General features: G+C 48.5%; 1 long non-coding RNA gene across 1 annotated transcript; it reads right to left on the bottom strand.

Annotated features, from left to right (window-relative positions):
• Nucleotides 1-14,376: 14,376 nt before the first annotated feature.
• On the bottom strand, nt 14,377-18,535 carry LOC116353955 (uncharacterized). The gene is made up of 3 exons (XR_004203357.1): nt 17,140-18,535; nt 16,283-16,330; nt 14,377-14,514 (listed from the first exon to the last, which is right to left on the bottom strand). It is a non-coding gene; the product is annotated as an uncharacterized LOC116353955 (long non-coding RNA).
• Between the last annotated feature and the right edge of the window lies 1 nt (nt 18,536).

Genomic DNA, 18,536 nt, shown 5'->3' with positions numbered 1-18,536 from the left:
GACCCCTTGTGAGACCATATGCTGGTGCGGTTGGCCCTGGGTTCCTCATATTGCAAGACAATGCTAGACCTCATGTGGCTGGAGTGTGTCAGCAGTTCCTGCAAGAGGAAGGCATTGATGCTATGGACTGGCCCGCCCGTTCCCCAGACCTGAATCCAATTGAGCACATCTGGGACATCATGTCTCGCTCCATCCACCAACACCACGTTGCACCACAGACTGTCCAGGAGCATGCCCAGGCATTGTAGGGAGGTCATACAGGCACGTGGAGGCCAAACACACTACTGAGCCTCATTTTGACTTGTTTTAAGGACATTACATCAAAGTTGGATCAGCCTGTAGAGTGGTTTTCCACTTTAATTTTGAGTGTGACTCCAAATCCAGACCTCCATGGGTTGATAAATTTGATTTCCATTGATAATTTTTGTGTGATTTTGTTGTCAGCACATTCAACTATGTAAAGAAAAAAGTATTTAATAAGAATATTTCATTCATTCAGATCTAGGATGTATTATTTGGGTGTTCCCTTTATTTTTTGGAGCAGTATATATATATATATTACATCAGGTTATATTTACTATATGTACCTATTAAAAGGGGAAATGAGTTTGGCTTCGGAGATTTTAAACTCAGCAAAAAAAGAAACAGAAATTTTTCAGGACCATGTCTTTCAAAGATAATTCGTAAAAATCCAAATACCTTCACAGATGTTCATTGTAAAAGGGTTTAAACACTGTTTCCTATGCTTGTTCCATGAACCATAAACAATTAATGAACATGCACCTGTGGAACGGTCGTTAAGACACTAACAGCTTACAGACGGTAGGCAATTAAGCTCACAGTTATGGAAACTTAGAACACTAAAGAGGCCTTTCTACTGACTCTGAAAAACACCAAAAGACAGATGCCCAGGGTCCCTGCACCAGACATCAGCGGCAACAACGTCGCCTATGAGCACAAACCCACCGTCGCTAGACCAGACAGGACCGGCAAAAAGTGCTCTTCACTGACGAGTCGCGGTTTTGTCTCACCAGGGGTGATGGTCGGATTCATGTTCATTGTCAAACGAATGAGCGTAACACCGAGGCCTGTACTCTGGAGCGGGATCGATTTGGAGGTTGGGGGGTCCATCATGGTCTGGGGCGGTGCGTCACAGCATCATCGGACTGAGCTTGTTGTCATTGTGTCATTGCAGGCAATCTCAATGCTGTGCGTAACAGGGAAGACATCCTCCTCCCTCATGTGGTACCCTTCCTGCAGGCTCATCCTGACATGACCCTCCAGCATGACAATGCCACCAGCCATACTGCTCATTCTGTGTGTGATTTCCTGCAAGACAGTAATGTCAGAGTTCTGCCATGGCCAGCGAAGAGCCCGGAAATCAATCCTATTGAGCACATCTGAGACCTGTTGGATCGGAGGGTGAGGGGTAGAGCCATTCCCCCCAGAAATGTCTGGGAACTGGCAAGTGCCTTGGTGGAAGAGTAGGGTAACATCTCACAGCAAGAACTGGAAAATCTGGTGCAGTCCATGAGGACTTAATGCAGCTGGTGGCCACACCAGATACTGACTGTTACTTTTGATTTTGACCCCCCTTTGTTCATGGACACATTATACCATTTCTTATTGTCACGTGTCTGTGGAACTTGTTCAGTTTATGTCTCAGTTGTTAAAATCTTATGTTCATACAAATATTTACACATGTTAAGTTTGCTGAAAATAAACGCAGTTGACAGTGAGAGGACGTTTCTTTTTTTGCTGAGTTTATAGACACAATATGTACCTATTAAAAGGGAAATTAATGTAGCTTCAGAGATTTCATCAGGTTATATTTACAGTACAACTTAGGGAAGAGAATCAAGGAATGGTTCCAATGCATACAGTATCATTAAGACTTTATTCATCCAGTTCATATTTTAGAAACGGGAAAACGATCAAAGGGATACTTCGGGATTTTGGCAATGAGGCTCATTAGCATGCTAGCAGAAACTGATGATAGTAAGCATTGGCTTGTGAAACTACCTTTAACTTCCTTCATACTGGACACAGAGACATAAAAATGGTATCCACAACTTCATCTGACTCTGGGGAAGTATATACATATTGCCAAAATCCTGAAGTATCCCTTTAAAACAACGCTGTGGAAACCATGCTCCAGTTTGCGAGGAACCAAAGGTCACACAACATCAAGAAAATGTTTAAAACAACATTCTCTTAGAAGCCTCCAATGATAAATAATAAATTGTAAACTGGGTGGTTCGAACCCTGAATGCTGATTGGGTGAACCCCCTTAGTGTATTTAAGCAATAAGGCACCATCCTTTTTGTGATGGTATTTGTAGTATACTTATAGCATGGAAGAGGTCTTGGACTACACAGTCCCAGTCTGTCAAGGTCATACATCATCAAGCTTGAACACTCTGTCTGATAACAGTAAGAGAGAAGCCTTCAGTCAACCTGGAAGCATGTGGAAATCGGTGGCTGGGTCAAAGCCTCCTTGCAGGACTTCAAACAGACAGGGAGGCTTTCACACAAAAGGAAGCCATAGAATGAATGCAGACACACACTTGGAGTATCAAAGATTTTCCAGGGTAAATGATTCCCTCTCCAAAAGGGGCACACATATGTCAGAGGTAGTGAGTGACTGAATGGATAGTGAGTGACTGAATGGATAGTGAGTGACTGAATGGATAGCTTCATGAGGAGTGGGGGTTGAGCGAGTGCAGGTGTCTGTGTGTATGACTGTGTGTGCGTGTCTGCGTGTTTGAGTCTGTGTGTGTGTGTGTGTGTGTGTGTGCGCGCGCGCTTCTATGTGCATCTGTTTTCACAGCTTCTAGGGCCAAGGCATGCAGAGGAGTGTATAACATGATGATGAGGACAAACATATGATCTGGATCGATTATCAGGAGGATATGGTTGTAGGGTTTAGACACACAAACACTAACCAGAGACCATATGAACTTTGAAGGGTCAGATAGGGAAATATTTATAGCTTTAGAGTAGATTTCGTTTTTTGGACAATGTTAGTTACTAGGAAACCTTACAAACCACTTCAACAAAAATAAAGAGGAGAGAAATAACAAAAACAAAATCAAATCATTGCCATCTAAGCATTGAGAATGAGATACTCCTTTAGGGAGCATTTCCCGGGATAATCGGTAATACCGGCACTGAACACAAGGGGAGCTATTTTCAAACCCCACTGAGCCTCTGTAATCCGAAAGGTTAGCAATTCTGTAAAATCCCATAATGAATGCTAGCTAAATGCCAATGAGCACATTGCGAAAATGTTATAGTCTCTGACAAACTATTTTCAGGACAGACATCCATAAAGTTATACAAGTAACTTAAAAATGCTACTTACAGTTTGCTGCACTCACAAAACAAATATTAGACAGCAAGGCTCTTGTTCCAGGATTCTCTGTGGTTACCAAGAGAAGTTTGATTTTGCAAGAAACTAACCACTTAGCTAGATAACTAGCTTCTAAATTAGAAAACAAAATGCACAACTGCAGAGCATTTAGCACATTTTAGACACATAACTTAATAGTTACAAAATATTTAGCTGGCAAACACTTAAATTGTGAATTCCATACTGCAACTAGATCAACTGGCGCATGACTGGGGACTACCGGTAAGCTTCACAATGAAAAACGATGTGCGAGGTGAAATGAAGAACGCAATCTATTTACTACAGGTATTTACTTAAAAAGTTTCTACAAATATTCAAATGCATTAAAACACTTCCAAAAGGGTTATTTGGCTGTCCCCATAGAATAACCCTTTTTGGCTTCCATGTAAAATGCTCTGTGGAAAGGATTATACATGGAATCCAAGAGGGTTCTACCTGGAACCAAAAAGGGTTAAATCAATGGGTTACCCTATGGGGAAAATCGAAGAACTCGTTTAGGTTCTAGATACAGTACCATCAAATTGTGCTATTGAAAAAAACATGTCATGGCTATTTCCAAATGCGGAAACAGCCACTGTGTATACGCTATACTGCCCAAGCCTAACACAAGCACACACACACTTGAATTCTACTCCTCCACCTCCTACTCCCTCTTATGACACAGACACACGTGCTTGGCCTTTACTGTGACAACATAAACATTACAATGGTGACAGGCTGTGACCGATCCGGTACACAAAATGGGAGCCTTTATTTTTACCTTTTCTCTTTCCAATCGAGCCAATTAGATGCCAGAGCTGACCTGTGTTGCTAGGTGACCCGCAGGCTGAGTCACCCTCAGTGGTATGATGTCAATAAACCGACCAGATGTTTTGCAGATGGGAGAGAAAGGGCTTGGTGTGTGTGTGTGTGTGTGTGTGTGTAGCATATGAGGAAAGAGAGGCTCTAGCCAAGGTTCACATCATCTGTTCCCTCTCTGAGACATGGGCTGTCTGGATGGTTTTACCTCGGAAGGGCATTCATTCACTCACACAGCTGCATGCAGAACATAGCAGGGAAAACACAGCCTGGAGCCGGTGTGTGTGTGTGTGTGCGCGTTTTCCATTCAACACATTCTATTTGCATTTGTTAAGTTGCTTTTTAATTGACATCATTTTGTTCCAGCCCTCTACAATTGAACAGAGGTCTGGGGCCTCGCCAGTGTCTGGGGTCATTCGGCGGGTTGGCGTGGCTTTGCTTACCCTCTACCAGGTGTGGCAGCTGGAGTGTGGCTGTTACATCTGGCATCATGACAATAGCTTTCCAGTAAAGAGCTTTCCACCAGAACCAGAACAGTGGGTGGCTTATAGAACTGACTGCTCATAGGCACAGAGCTAAGGGTGTCACGTACAGGTTGGTGACACCTTAATGGGGGAGGACAGGCTTGTGTTAATGACTGGAGCGGAATCAGTGGAACGGTATCAAATACATGAAACGCATGGTTTCTAGGTGTTCAACGCTATTCCATATGCTCCGTTCCAGCTATTATTATGGTGTCGTGTGTGTGTGTGTACCTGTGGAGTCCATGCACTGCTCTGTGGATGTGGCAGTGAACCTAGTCTCCAGAAGGAGGTAAAAGTCTTCCAGTGAGTTGACAGACTCCAGTGGAGACTCAAACCTCACTACATGGACAATGATCAGATACAGTTAAAGTCGGAAGTTTACATACACTTAGGTTGGAGTCATTAATAACACTCGTTTTCCTACCACTCCAGAAATGTCTTGTTAACAAACTATAGTTTTGGCAAGTCGGTTAGGACATCTACTTTGTGCATGACACAAGTCATTTTTCCAACAATTGTTTACAGACAGATTATTTAACTTATAATTCACTGTATCACAATTCCAGTGGGTCAGAAGTTTACCTAAACTAAGTTGACAGCTTGGAAAATTCCAGAAAATGATGTCATGGCTTTAGAAGCTTCTGATAGGCTAATTGACATCATTTGGAGGTGAGGTCAATTGGAGGTGTACCTGTGGATGTATTTCGAGGCCTACTTTCAAACTCAGTGCCTGTTTGCTTGACATCATGGGAAAATCAAAAGAAATCAGCCAAGACCTCAGAAAAATAATTCTGGTCCTCCACAAGTCTGGTTCATCCTTGGGAGCAATTTCCAAACGCCTGAAGGTACCACGTTCATCTGTACAAACAATAGTACGCAAGTATAAACACCATAGGACCACACAGCCATCATACCGCTTTGGAAGGAGATGCTTTCTGTCTCCTAGAGATGAACGTACTTTGGTGCGAAAAGTGCAAATTAATCCCAAAACAACAGCAAATGACCTTGTGAAGATGCTGGAGGAAACAGGTACAAAAGTACCTATATCCACAGTAAAACGAGTCCTATAGTGACATAACCTGAAAGGCCGCTCAGCAAGGAAGAATCAATTGCTCAAAAACCGCCATAAAAAAAGCTAAACTACGGTTTGCAACTGCACATGGGGACAAAGATCGTACTTTTGGGGGAGGCTTGCAAGTCGAAGAACACCATCCCAAAAGTGAAGCACAGGGGTGGCAACATCATGTTGTGGGGGTGCTTTGCTGCAGGAGGGACTGGTGCACTTCACAAAATAGATGGCATTATGAGGGAGGAAAATTACATGGATATATTGAAGCAACATCTCAAGACATCAGTCAGGAAGTTAAAGCCTGGTCACAAATGGGTCTTCCAAATGGACAATGACCCCAAGCATACTTCCAAAGTTGTGGCAAAATGGCTTAAGGACAACAAAGTCAAGTTATTGGAGTGGCCATCACAAAGCACTGACCTCAATCCTATAGAACATTTGTGGGCAGAACTGAAAAAGGGTGTGCGAGCAAGGAGGCCTACAAACCTGACTCAGTTACACCAGCTCTGTCAGGAGGAACAGGCCAAAATTCACCCAACTTATTGTGGGAAACTTGTGGAAGGCTATCCGAAACGTTTGACCCAAGTTAAACAATTTAAAGGCAATGCTAACAAATACTAATTGAGTGTATGTAAACTTCTGACCCACTGGGAATTTGATGAAAGAAATAAAAGCTCAAATAAATCATTCTCTCTACTATTTTGACATTTCACATTCTTAAAATAAAGTGGTGATCCTAACTATATATACTGCACACGCACACCTACACCTCAAATGCATGCTCCTCGCATCCTCTCCTCTTCCCCTTCTGAAAACCCACTGGACAAGAAAGCCAGAGGTCTCGCCCCTCTGACCTTCTCCTCCAATGGGTTTTGACGAGGAGGGGAGGAGAGAGGACCCATTTGTGTCTCTCCCTCCCTCTCTCTCTCCCAAGTATTGGGATCACTGTCTAACACTCTTTCCCTTCCTCAACTACCGTTCCTTTCCTTTCTTCCCTGTCGGTTGCTCTGTCCTTCATCATCATACCGATCTGGAACTCCAAAAGGCCATGAAGATGGATTTACAGTGGTGCATTGCAAAGTAATTGGGGGAAAAAAAATGTCTCTGGGAAAATATTACATTGATTTGCATTGCTGGCTTTCCAAACGCTGCTATAACAGCTAGTTTGTTATATATTGTTTATCATGTATTCTGATCCCTATTGGCTGATCCCTTAGAGACCACTAGTCCTTCTTGGCTTCACAGAAGATTTATGTAACCTTCAGTGAAATGATAAAGGATTTATATCCCAAGGAATGTCTCCGGAAAAACTCCTGGCACTAGTTATGTCCACCAACAGTAACCAACTGGGATTTCCTGGTAGTCTTTGGGACGAAACTGACGACGGGTGGCCGAGAAGTCAATAGCTACCGTCATGGCAAGCTTCAGGTTTTCAACATCCATTCTGGAGATGGAGACTCAGCCCTGGAAGGACGGGAGGGAGGGTGTACGGACGGATGGGAGGGAGGATGGGAGGTAGAGTGGACAGGAGGGAGGGTGGACGGACGGACGGATGGGAGGGAGGGTGGACGGGAGGTAGAGTGGACGGGAGGGAGAGTGGACGGGAGGGAGGGTGTACGGACGGATGGGAGGGAGGGAGGACGGGAGGGAGAGTGGACAGGAGGGAGGGTGGACGGACGGACAGGAGGGAGGATGGGAGGGAGAGTGGACGGGAGGGAGGGTGTACGGACGAATGGACGGATGGGAGGGAGGACGGGAGGGAGAGTGGACAGGAGGGAGGGTGGACGGACTGACGGATGGGAGGGTGGACGGGAGGGAGAGTGGACGGGAGGGAGAGTGGACAGGAGGGAGGGTGGACGGACGGGAGGGAGGATGGGAGGGAGGGTGTACAGACGGATGGGAGGGAGGGAGGACGGGAGGGAGAGTGGACGGACGGACGGGAGGGAGAGTGGGAGGGAGAGTGGACGGACGGACGGGAGGGAGGACTGGAGGGAGAGTGGACGGGAGGGAGGGTGTATGGACGGATGGGAGGGAGGACGGGAGGGAGAGTGGACTGGGGGGAGGGTGGACGGACGGACGGGAGGGATGGTGGACGGACGGACAGACGGACGGGAGGGAGGGGGGACAGGAGGGAGGGACCGAGGGTGGACGGACGGAGGGAGGGTGGACGGATGGGAGGGAGGGTGGACGGACGGGAGGGAGGGTGGACGGACGGGAGGGAGGGTGGACGGACGGGAGGGTGGACGGAAGGGAGGGAGGGTGGACGGACGGACGGGAGGGTGGACGGACGGACGGACGGGAGGGTGGACGGACGGACGGACGGGAGGGTGGACGGACGGAACCGGAGGGTGGACGAACGGACGGGAGGGAGGGTGGACTGGCAGGGAGGGAGGGTGGACGGACGGGAGGGAGGGAGGGAGGGAGGGTGGACGGACGGACGGGAGGGAGGGTGGACGGACGGGAGGGTGGACGGGAGGGAGGGAGGGTGGACGGACGGACGGGAGGGAGGGAGGGTGGGTGGACGGACGGGAGGGTGGACGGGAGGGAGGGAGGGTGGACGGACGGGAGGGAGGGTGGACGGAAGGGAGGGAGGGTGGACGGGAGGGAGGGTGGACGGACGGACAGGAGGGAGGGTGGACGGACGGACAGGAGGGAGGGTGGACGGATGGACGGACGGACGGGAGGGAGGGTGGACGGACGGACGGACGGGAGGGAGGGAGGGAGGGTGGACGGACGGACGGGAGGGAGGGTGGACGGACGGGAGGGTGGACGGACGGGAGGGAGGGTGGACGGACGGGAGGGTGGACGGACGGGAGGGTGGACAGACGGACCGGAGGGTGGACGGACGGACGGGAGGGTGGACGGACGGCCGGGAGGGAGGGTGGACTGGCAGGGAGGGAGGGTGGACGGACGGACGGGAGGGTGGACGGACGGGAGGGTGGACGGGAGGGAGGGAGGGAGGACGGACGGACGGGAGGGAGGGAGGGTGGACGGACGGGAGGGAGGGTGGACGGAAGGGAGGGAGGGTGGACGGGAGGGAGGGTGGACGGACGGACAGGAGGGAGGGTGGACGGACGGGAGGGTGGACGGACGGACGGGAGGGAGGGTGGACGGACGGACAGGAGGGAGGGTGGACGGACGGACAGGAGGGAGGGTGGACGGACGGGAGGGAGGTTGGACTGGCAGGGAGGGAGGGTGGACGGACGGACGGGAGGGACGGTGGACGGACGGACGGACGGGAGGGAGGGTGGACGGACGGGAGGGAGGGTGGACGGACGGGAGGGAGGGAGGGTGGACGGACGGACGGACGGGAGGGAGGGTGGACGGACGGACGGGAGGGTGGACTGGCAGGGAGGGAGGGTGGACGGACGGGAGGGAGGGAGGGTGGACGGACGGACGGACGGGAGGGTGGACGGACGGACGGACGGGAGGGTGGACGGACGGAACCGGAGGGTGGACGAACGGACGGGAGGGAGGGTGGACTGGCAGGGAGGGAGGGTGGACGGACGGACGGGAGGGAGGGAGGGTGGACGGACGGACGGGAGGGAGGGTGGACGGACGGGAGGGTGGACGGGAGGGAGGGAGGGTGGACGGACGGACGGGAGGGAGGGTGGACGGACGGGAGGGTGGACGGGAGGGAGGGAGGGTGGACGGACGGGAGGGAGGGTGGACGGAAGGGAGGGAGGGTGGACGGGAGGGAGGGTGGACGGACGGACAGGAGGGAGGGTGGACGGACGGACAGGAGGGAGGGTGGACGGATGGACGGACGGACGGGAGGGAGGGTGGACGGACGGACGGGAGGGAGGGAGGGTGGACGGACGGACGGGAGGGAGGGAGGTTGGACGGACGGACGGGAGGGAGGGTGGACGGACGGGAGGGTGGACGGACGGGAGGGAGGGTGGACGGACGGGAGGGTGGACGGACGGGAGGGTGGACAGACGGACCGGAGGGTGGACGGACGGACGGGAGGGAGGGTGGACTGGCAGGGAGGGAGGGTGGACGGACGGACGGGAGGGTGGACGGACGGGAGGGTGGACGGGAGGGAGGGAGGGTGGACGGACGGACGGGAGGGAGGGAGGGTGGACGGACGGGAGGGAGGGTGGACGGAAGGGAGGGAGGGTGGACGGGAGGGAGGGTGGACGGACGGACAGGAGGGAGGGTGGACGGACGGGAGGGTGGACGGACGGACGGGAGGGAGGGTGGACGGACGGGAGGGAGGGTGGACGGACGGACAGGAGGGAGGGTGGACGGACGGGAGGGAGGTTGGACTGGCAGGGAGGGAGGGTGGACGGACGGACGGGAGGGACGGTGGACGGACGGACGGACGGGAGGGAGGGTGAACGGACGGGAGGGAGGGTGGACGGACGGGAGGGAGGGAGGGTGGACGGACGGACGGACGGGAGGGAGGGTGGACGGACGGACGGGAGGGTGGACTGGCAGGGAGGGAGGTGGACGGACGGGAGGGAGGGAGGGAGGGTGGACGGACGGACAGGAGGGAGGGTGGACGGACGGGAGGGTGGACGGGAGGGAGGGTGGACGGACGGACGGGAGGGAGGGTGGACGGACGGGAGGGTGGACAGACGGACCGGAGGGTGGACGGACGGACGGGAGGGTGGACGGACGGACGGGAGGGAGGGTGGACTGGCAGGGAGGGAGGGTGGACGGACGGACGGACGGACGGGAGGGAGGGTGGACGGACGGACGGGAGGGATGGTGGACGGACGGACGGGAGGGAGGGTGGACAGACGGGAGGGTGGACGGGAGGGTGGACAGACGGGAGGGTGGACGGGAGGGTGGACGGACGGACGGACGGACGGGAGGGTGGACGGGAGGGAGGGAGGGTGGACGGACGGGAGGGAGGGTGGACGGAAGGGAGGGAGGGTGGACGGGAGGGAGGGTGGACGGACGGACAGGAGGGAGGGTGGACGGACGGACGGAGGGGAGGGTGGACGGACGGACGGACGGGAGGGTGGACGGACGGGAGGGTGGACGGACGGGAGGGACGGTGGACTGGCAGGGAGGGAGGGTGGACGGACGGACGGACGGGAGGGAGGGTGGACGGACGGACGGGAGGGAGGGTGGGTGGACGGACGGGAGGGAGGGTGGGTGGACGGACGGGAGGGTGGACGGGAGGGAGGGAGCGTGGACGGACGGGAGGGTGGACGGACGGGAGGGTGGACGGACGGGAGGGAGGGAGGGTGGACGGAAGGGAGGGAGGGTGGACGGGAGGGAGGGTGGACGGACGGACAGGAGGGAGGGTGGACGGACGGACAGGAGGGAGGGTGGACGGACGGACAGGAGGGAGGGTGGACGGACAGGAGGGAGGGTGGATGGACCAGTTTTCATATCTTTCAGAATTTATTTGTGGAGCCCTTGAATAAACCTTGAATAATGCAAGAGGGTAAAACTCTTCTCAAGAGTATCAGCATTCACTTGTTTAAAAAAACTAAAACTAACTGAATGAAGAAGGAAATCCCACTTAATTACTATCAACTGATTAAGACTGTCCAGTTCTCCAAGTTTATGTACAAGTTTAACATCAATGTGAATCATTTTCTGATGACTTTCACGAACATGAACAGTTTCAGGTTGTTTAGAGTAGTCATGTTAAGACTGACTCCTTTACATGTCTCATGGGTACAGAGGAATTTTCCAAACATTTCTTCCTACTCTCCTCACCCCCTTTTTCCTCTAGGTTCCTTGTTACCCATTAAACTAGCAGTAAAAAAGTGCCAATTTTGACCAGGGTCGTATTCATTAGGCACCAAACAGAAGAACACGGACTGAAACACGTAGGGGACACACTGAACTTGTCCAATAAAACAAAACACTCATTTTCATTTTCCGTTGCAAAACTTTTAACTGCATTTTGTTACGGTTTGCTGTAACGAATACAGGCCTTTCTGGGGATCCGATCCTAACCGCAGAGCGATTAAGGGCTCCCTCCTCCCCTTGTCATTAGGTGTTTTCTCAGAAGACTTTTAAGGCCAAGTTCCCATCATTCAGGACAACCCAGAGGCCCGCTCTTTTTATTTTTACGTGTTTGAGCACATGCAGTGTCATCTCAGTGTGTGTGTGTGTGTGTGTGAGAGTGCATGTCTGTGTGTGTGTGTGAGAGTGCATGTCTGTGTGTGTGTGTGTGTGTGTGTGAGAGTGCATGTCTGTGTGTGTGTGTGTGTGTGCAAACACAGACAGACATTTTTCTTTTCACGGGTCAAACCCATCCATGTTTGTTTGGAACAAAAACAGAGGAAAGATTCCTCCTGTGAGATCAGGCGTGGACGCCTGAAGACTTCAAACCAGATTGTTTGTTTATATGTTTTCATTTGACATCCCACCACGGATAAGTAGAGCCCAGCCAAGTCCTACAGAAGGTTGGTGTTGGAATCCTGGCTAAAACTTTGCAATGACAAACTATTAGGTTCTGAGACACAATAGTAGATATTTGATCATAGTTGTGGACATGCAGTTAGTTGTAAAAAATGTACTTCTACTTCCTCATCCTTTCCTTTTTCCAGAGAGGAAAAGTATTTGTGAAAGGAGTCTGTGTGTGTGAGTGTGTGTGTGCATGCAGGTGGGTTTCCTCACCTTAAAAATGAATGACGGAGTATCCCTCAGGGTGACATCAGTGATCATATTGAGCATATTTCCAGAGGGACTTGGCCATTGTGAAACACTGCAAACCTGATCGGTGAAACTAAGAATATCTTAGGTAGTTGCCAATAACCATTGAGCCCATTTTAGGAATAATGTTTCCGTGACATAGTGACCAGGTCAATCAAGGTGAAAACTATGATCCCTTATTGATGTCACTTGTTAAATACACTTCAAATCAGTGTAGATGAAGGGGAGGAGACAGTTTAAAGAAGGATTTTTAAGCCTCGAGACAATTGAGACATGCTGAAACAAAATACGATGAAAATAAAACCTAATATAACTCAAACGGAAAGCATTTGCATTTTGGAGTGTTTGGGAGGGCTATTTGATACAGTTTTTTAATGTTCGTACAACAGCAGACTGATGTTTGGATTGTACAATAATTGTGTATTTATTTATTTATTTTACCTTTATTTAACTAGGCAAGTCAGTTAAGAAAAAATTCTTATTTTCAATGACGGCCTAGGAACAGTGGGTTAACTGCCTGTTCAGGGGCAGAACGACAGACTTGCCAGCTCTGGAGTTTTTTGAACTTGCAACCTTCCGGTTGCTAGTCCAACACTCTAACCACTCGGCTACCCTGTGCCATTCAGAGGGTGAATTGGTGAAACAAAAGATTTAAGAGACTTTGAACTGGGTATGGTAGTAGGTGTCAAGAACTGCGACCTGCTGGGTTTTTCAAGCTCAACAGTTTCCAGTGTGTATCACCTAAAGGACATTCAACCAACTTGACACAACTGTGGGAAGCATTGGAATCAACATGGGCCAGTATCCCTGTGGGGGGGGGGGGGGGGGGGGGGACTCTGCACACCCTGGGAGAGAATGTTATGCACACCCTGGGAGAGAATGTTATGCACACCCTGGGAGAGAATGTTATGCACACCCTGGGAGAGAATGTTATGCACACCCTGGGAGAGAATGTTATGCACACCCTGGGAGAGAACATTCTTATGGTTGAAAGTTCTGTTCCAAATAACATTGTGGACGTTCTAAGTAATATAAAGTAGGATTCTACTGCCCTCTGGTGGTCTTGAATTGTCTAGAAGAAGAATAAACGCACACCTATTTAGGCGAGGTGCTGGCTAGCGGAGTAGAAAATTTGAAAATAAAAGAGAGCCGCACACTCTAGGAGCTCAGATGCAAAAATGTAATTACCAACGTTTCGACAGCCAAGCTGTCTTTATCAGGGTATAATCGCAAACACTGCGGGATGACTTGTTTATGTAGTGTCAAAAGACACAGGTGTCTGTAATCATGGCCTAATATCATTAGTGAATTATCAAATATTAAAATGTCATACAAACAACAGCATACAAACAACAAATGGATAGCATACGATCATAGATTAATTTGACTACACAAGCTTACAAACAATTACAATGGCAAAGTCACAATAATCACAAGAATGGCTTCAGATCAAAGTCTACGTTGAGACAGAAGGGCGCAAGGGTCTTTAAGTTAAAGATCCAGGCAGCCTCTCATTTTAACAATAAAATATCAAGGTCACCCCCTCTCCTATGGAGGGTGAGATGTTCGATGCCAATATAACGCAGACGAAATCGAGTTGCCTGCCTCCAAGAACTGGATAAGTCAAGTTTTTACACCTGATGCTCTGAGATACGTACTTTTAATTCGCGCTTTGTTTTACCTACATATTTTTTTACCACAAGGACAAGTTATAAGATAAATAACTGCCTTAGTGGAGCACGTAATAAAAACCTTTGATTGGGATCGATTTCCCTGTTTGTGGGTGTTTGAAGGATCTACATTTATAAGTGCAATTGCATTGAGCACAGCCATTACATTTGTAATTTCCATCCAGTAGGGGTGCAAAAAGAGGTTCACAATGAATGAGTGTTTAGTAATATAATAACACGAATGTCTCCCAATTAGACTGAATGCCAAAGAATAGGATGGTGTGATGAAAGGCATTTTATTTTCTATAAAAACAAATGGTATTGAACCTGTTCATTGTCCAGTCCGTTCTCACCCAGTTTTTCCCCCGTTTCTCCTACCATCACTCCTGGCATCACCAGCAGTCTTGGGGTCTCTGACCTGTCAAAGACATAAGTCACAATCAATATAGGTTGGATAGATTTGATATATAACATCACAAGCTAACACTGAAAGAGAGTGCCCCACATTCTTTTCAATGTTTCCATTGAATTTTCAAAGATGTAGATGTTCATTACAAATAATTAAACGTGTTCTTTCCATATAGAGCAAAACGAGACATACAATACATAAATAAAAATAAATACGTAAATAATATAGTTGGTAAGAGAATGGTAGTTGCAAAGGGGGGGGGGGGCTATGCCCTCCCTCCAAAACAGTACTAATAGTCACAGGATCAGTACCACACAAATGTACACTTTCACCTCCCCCCAAGAGGCCCCAGAAGAAGACAAAAAGGATCCATCAAACAAACCTGCCGTGTCATCACAGTGGTCCCTTACCCGCAGTTTGAAAGCTCAGGTGGAACAGACCCAAACTAGCACCGTTTTCAAAGTCAAACCGAATGCCACCAAGAAAACAGAAAGGTGTCACAATGCACCTTTTTTGCCCCCGAAACATCTCTTCCGAATTCAAAAGTAATCGGAGAAGCAATCGTCTAGTTTTTTAAGTGTATCTGCAATCTGATCACAATAGCCCTGCTGGTCACGCAACCAATCAAATCAATTTATATAGCCCTTCGTACATCAGCTGATATCTCAAAGTGCTGTACAGAAACCCAGCCTAAAACCCCAAACAGCAAACAATGCAGGTGTAGAAGCACGGTGGCTAGGAAAAACTCCCTAGAAAGGCCAAAACCTAGGAAGAAACCAGGCTATGTGGGGTGGCCAGTCCTCTTCTGGCTGTGCCGGGTGGAGATTATAACAGAACATGGCCAAGATGTTCAAATGTTCATAAATGACCAGCATGGTCGAATAATAATAAGGCAGAACAGTTGAAACTGGAGCATCCACAATCCTTTTTTAATCAGAGTGCAGACCGTGACAGGATAGCTACTAGTGAATCCTCATTGACACTCAAGTCGTTTAACTCTATGAATCATGGCTGAGTTGCTGAAGAAAACAAAAAATGGTGCAAGGTTTAGTTTCTAATATATTTACGTTTTTATATAAGTCAGTGTATTTATTTTGATTACAAATACAAAATAACCAGTGTTTGTGTCCCATCCACCTGTGTCCTAGGATCGTACTTGGCTGTGGTCCTCATAGCTCTGGTATTGGAGGGAGACAACAACAGGTGCAGCTTACAGGACTTCGGACACCAGAAGTTGTATTGTATTGAACTGGCGTGTCATTGTATTTCAACAGTTTTGTGTCCCTGGATATATGTTTATTGAAGTAGAGAAATACATAGCCTGTAGTCGTATTGTCTCCATAACTGTTTATCTGTTTCTCTACTGTCAACCTTTTTTGTTTTTATGGAGAACATTTGGGTCAATGCCTAGTTGGTAGAGCATGGTGCTTGCAACGCCAGGGTTGTGGGTTCGATTACCACCGGGGACCAGTTTGGAAAAATGATGAAAAATGTATGCACTCCCTACTGTAAGTCACTCTGGATAAGTGTGTCTGCTTAAATTTAAAAGTGTGTAGTAACAACTAGAAGTTGTCTTTTAGGTACAGCATTCTAGCATAGTTAGCAGCATCCAGGGCAAAGTGCATAACACACTGAACAACAATAACCTGCCACTATGAAATCACTGTTAGATGTGTTTACATGGCTTCCAATACATTTCAAAGGGAGAAGGTAGATATGAATGAATGTGTATGCTGATTGTTTGTCTACTGTCATGTCCTCCGTATCCTGCACATACTCGGCCAAGTCTCTGGGATCTGGAGTTGGCCACTGTCCCACCAAACATCTGAAACAGAACAAAGCCATGCTTACACTGTAATAATCTCTTATAGCATGTCTCCTGAGAAGATAAAGACATGCATTACTCCATATGATGCTTCTTCAAAATGATGTTATCATAGACTGTTCTCTCTGCTACCACACAGCAAGCGGTACCAAGTCTAGGTATAAACAGCTTCTACCCCCAAGCCATTAGATTCCTGAACATCTAATAAAATGGCTTCCCAGACTATTTGCATTGCTCCCCCCCCCCCCCCCCCCCCCCCCCCCCCAACCCCCAACCTATTTTACACCGCTGCTACGCTCTGTTATTATTTATGCATAGTCAATTGAATAACTCTACCTATATGTACAGATCACCTCAATTACCTGGACTAACCAGTGCCCCCACACATTGACTCTGTACCGGTACCACATGTATATAGCCTCGCTATAGTTATTTTACTGCTGCTCTTTATTACTTGTTCCTTTTTCTTCTTATTCTGTTTTTTTAAACTGAATTGTTGGTTAGGGGCTTGTAAGTAAGCATTTCACTGTAAGGTCTATTCGGCGCATGTGACTAATACAATTTGATTTGATGATGTCTAACCAGTCTTTGTAACACTACTGTTTTGACTGGTCCCTGCAGATCACATAAAGAAAACAAAATCCATCCATCCATTCTCCTCCCATCTATCCAAACTCACCCATTTGTTGGTCCAGGAACTTTTCCCCTAGTGACCAGCTGTACATGCCCTGACAATTTCTCTATCCCCATCTCTCTCTCTCTCTCTCTCTCTTTCTCTCCTCTTAGCCCATCGATCCATCTAAACTCACCCATTTGTTAAGGATTCAAATACTGGCACCCAGGGGCCAGTCATACATGCCCAGACAGTCATTCAGCACCACTGTCCTCCACGACTGCCCCATGATGTCATCGTGTGTCAGGAAGTCATACCGGAACAGCTGTTTACAGCGTCTGAACGTGACCTCACACATCTACTCCGTGGACAGGTCTTAGCCGGGCTGCCAAGCAAAGATGTGCTCCGGACATTAAAGAACGAGCGTGTGTTGTTCTGGAATTGTGGGCAAAAATATTGTCACATGATTTGTGGTAGATACCTGAGACGGAAGAGCAAGCAAGATATTTTTCTGGTTTATACACAGTCAATGAACTAACTAGACCAGACGCTGCTATTGCATTGGTGCGTATGGGAGAGCCACTCCTTAAGTAGACCGGAACTGTGACCTACCTTTTTTAATGGTAAACAGCCTTTATGGGATATCTTCATTTATCCACCATGGTAGATACTCCTCTAAGAATAAGTCTAACAGTCAGTCACCATTGTCAGTGTTTCTTTACATAACCTATTTACACATAAAAGGCTCTGATATAGGTTAGCCTTCCTTTACTGCTCAATTCTTATTGCATACCGTACTTTCAATGCTAGGAGGCCTCTCCCTCAAGGAACATGACCATGTCTTTCCAGCTGAAGGACATTTTCCTCCTGTGTACATCCAGAGGAACTGCTTTTGTCCATCTTGCTCATACTTTCCTCTGTGTAGTTGGTGACACTGATTCTGTCTAAGGCACGTTATGCTTCCCTAGAAGAAAGAGTGGAAATAACAGGGGATGAGTGGAGAGTTGTATTGATGCAAGCAATGATGCAAGTCATCCAATCTCTTGATGTAGCCTACTCGAAAAGATTGTAGATAACATTCTTGAGAATGTGCAGAGAAGTGGCAGCCAGGGTGTGTAGTTCAAACGTATTTTTCAGAAAATCATCTATAGAGCAAGGGTCACATTTAAATATCTGAGAAAACCATGCATAACATCTATCAATTTGCTCTATCAACAAATTACTGTTACCATTTTAACATGGATTATCACAAACCTAGACTAGATAAACGTGTCATTTTGTTGAAACTGACAGGCAAATAAACAACCACTTTCATAACACAGCACACTTCCAAAGCGCTCACAGCTGAATATAATTACACTACGTATAATGATTTTCTGTTATGTCGCGCATTTACAGATTATATAAATTCAGAACCACAAATTCCTTCCCAAATTGATAAAAAGCAAAATGGTCGAGACGACAAAAAAAATTCGGATTTTCTCTGCTCTGCTCTTGCTCTGCTCTTGCTCTGCTCTGCTCTTGCTCTGCTCTGCTCTGCTCTTGCTCTGCTCGGATGTCACGTCAAGGCGCTAGGTCAAAAATGACGCATGT

Source organism: Oncorhynchus kisutch, linkage group LG16, assembly GCF_002021735.2.
Source record: "Oncorhynchus kisutch isolate 150728-3 linkage group LG16, Okis_V2, whole genome shotgun sequence".
In the NCBI taxonomy this organism is placed as follows: domain Eukaryota; kingdom Metazoa; phylum Chordata; class Actinopteri; order Salmoniformes; family Salmonidae; genus Oncorhynchus; species Oncorhynchus kisutch.
The sequence above is the reverse complement of the archived record's forward strand: the minus strand, read 5'-3'. Positions and strand labels throughout refer to the sequence as shown.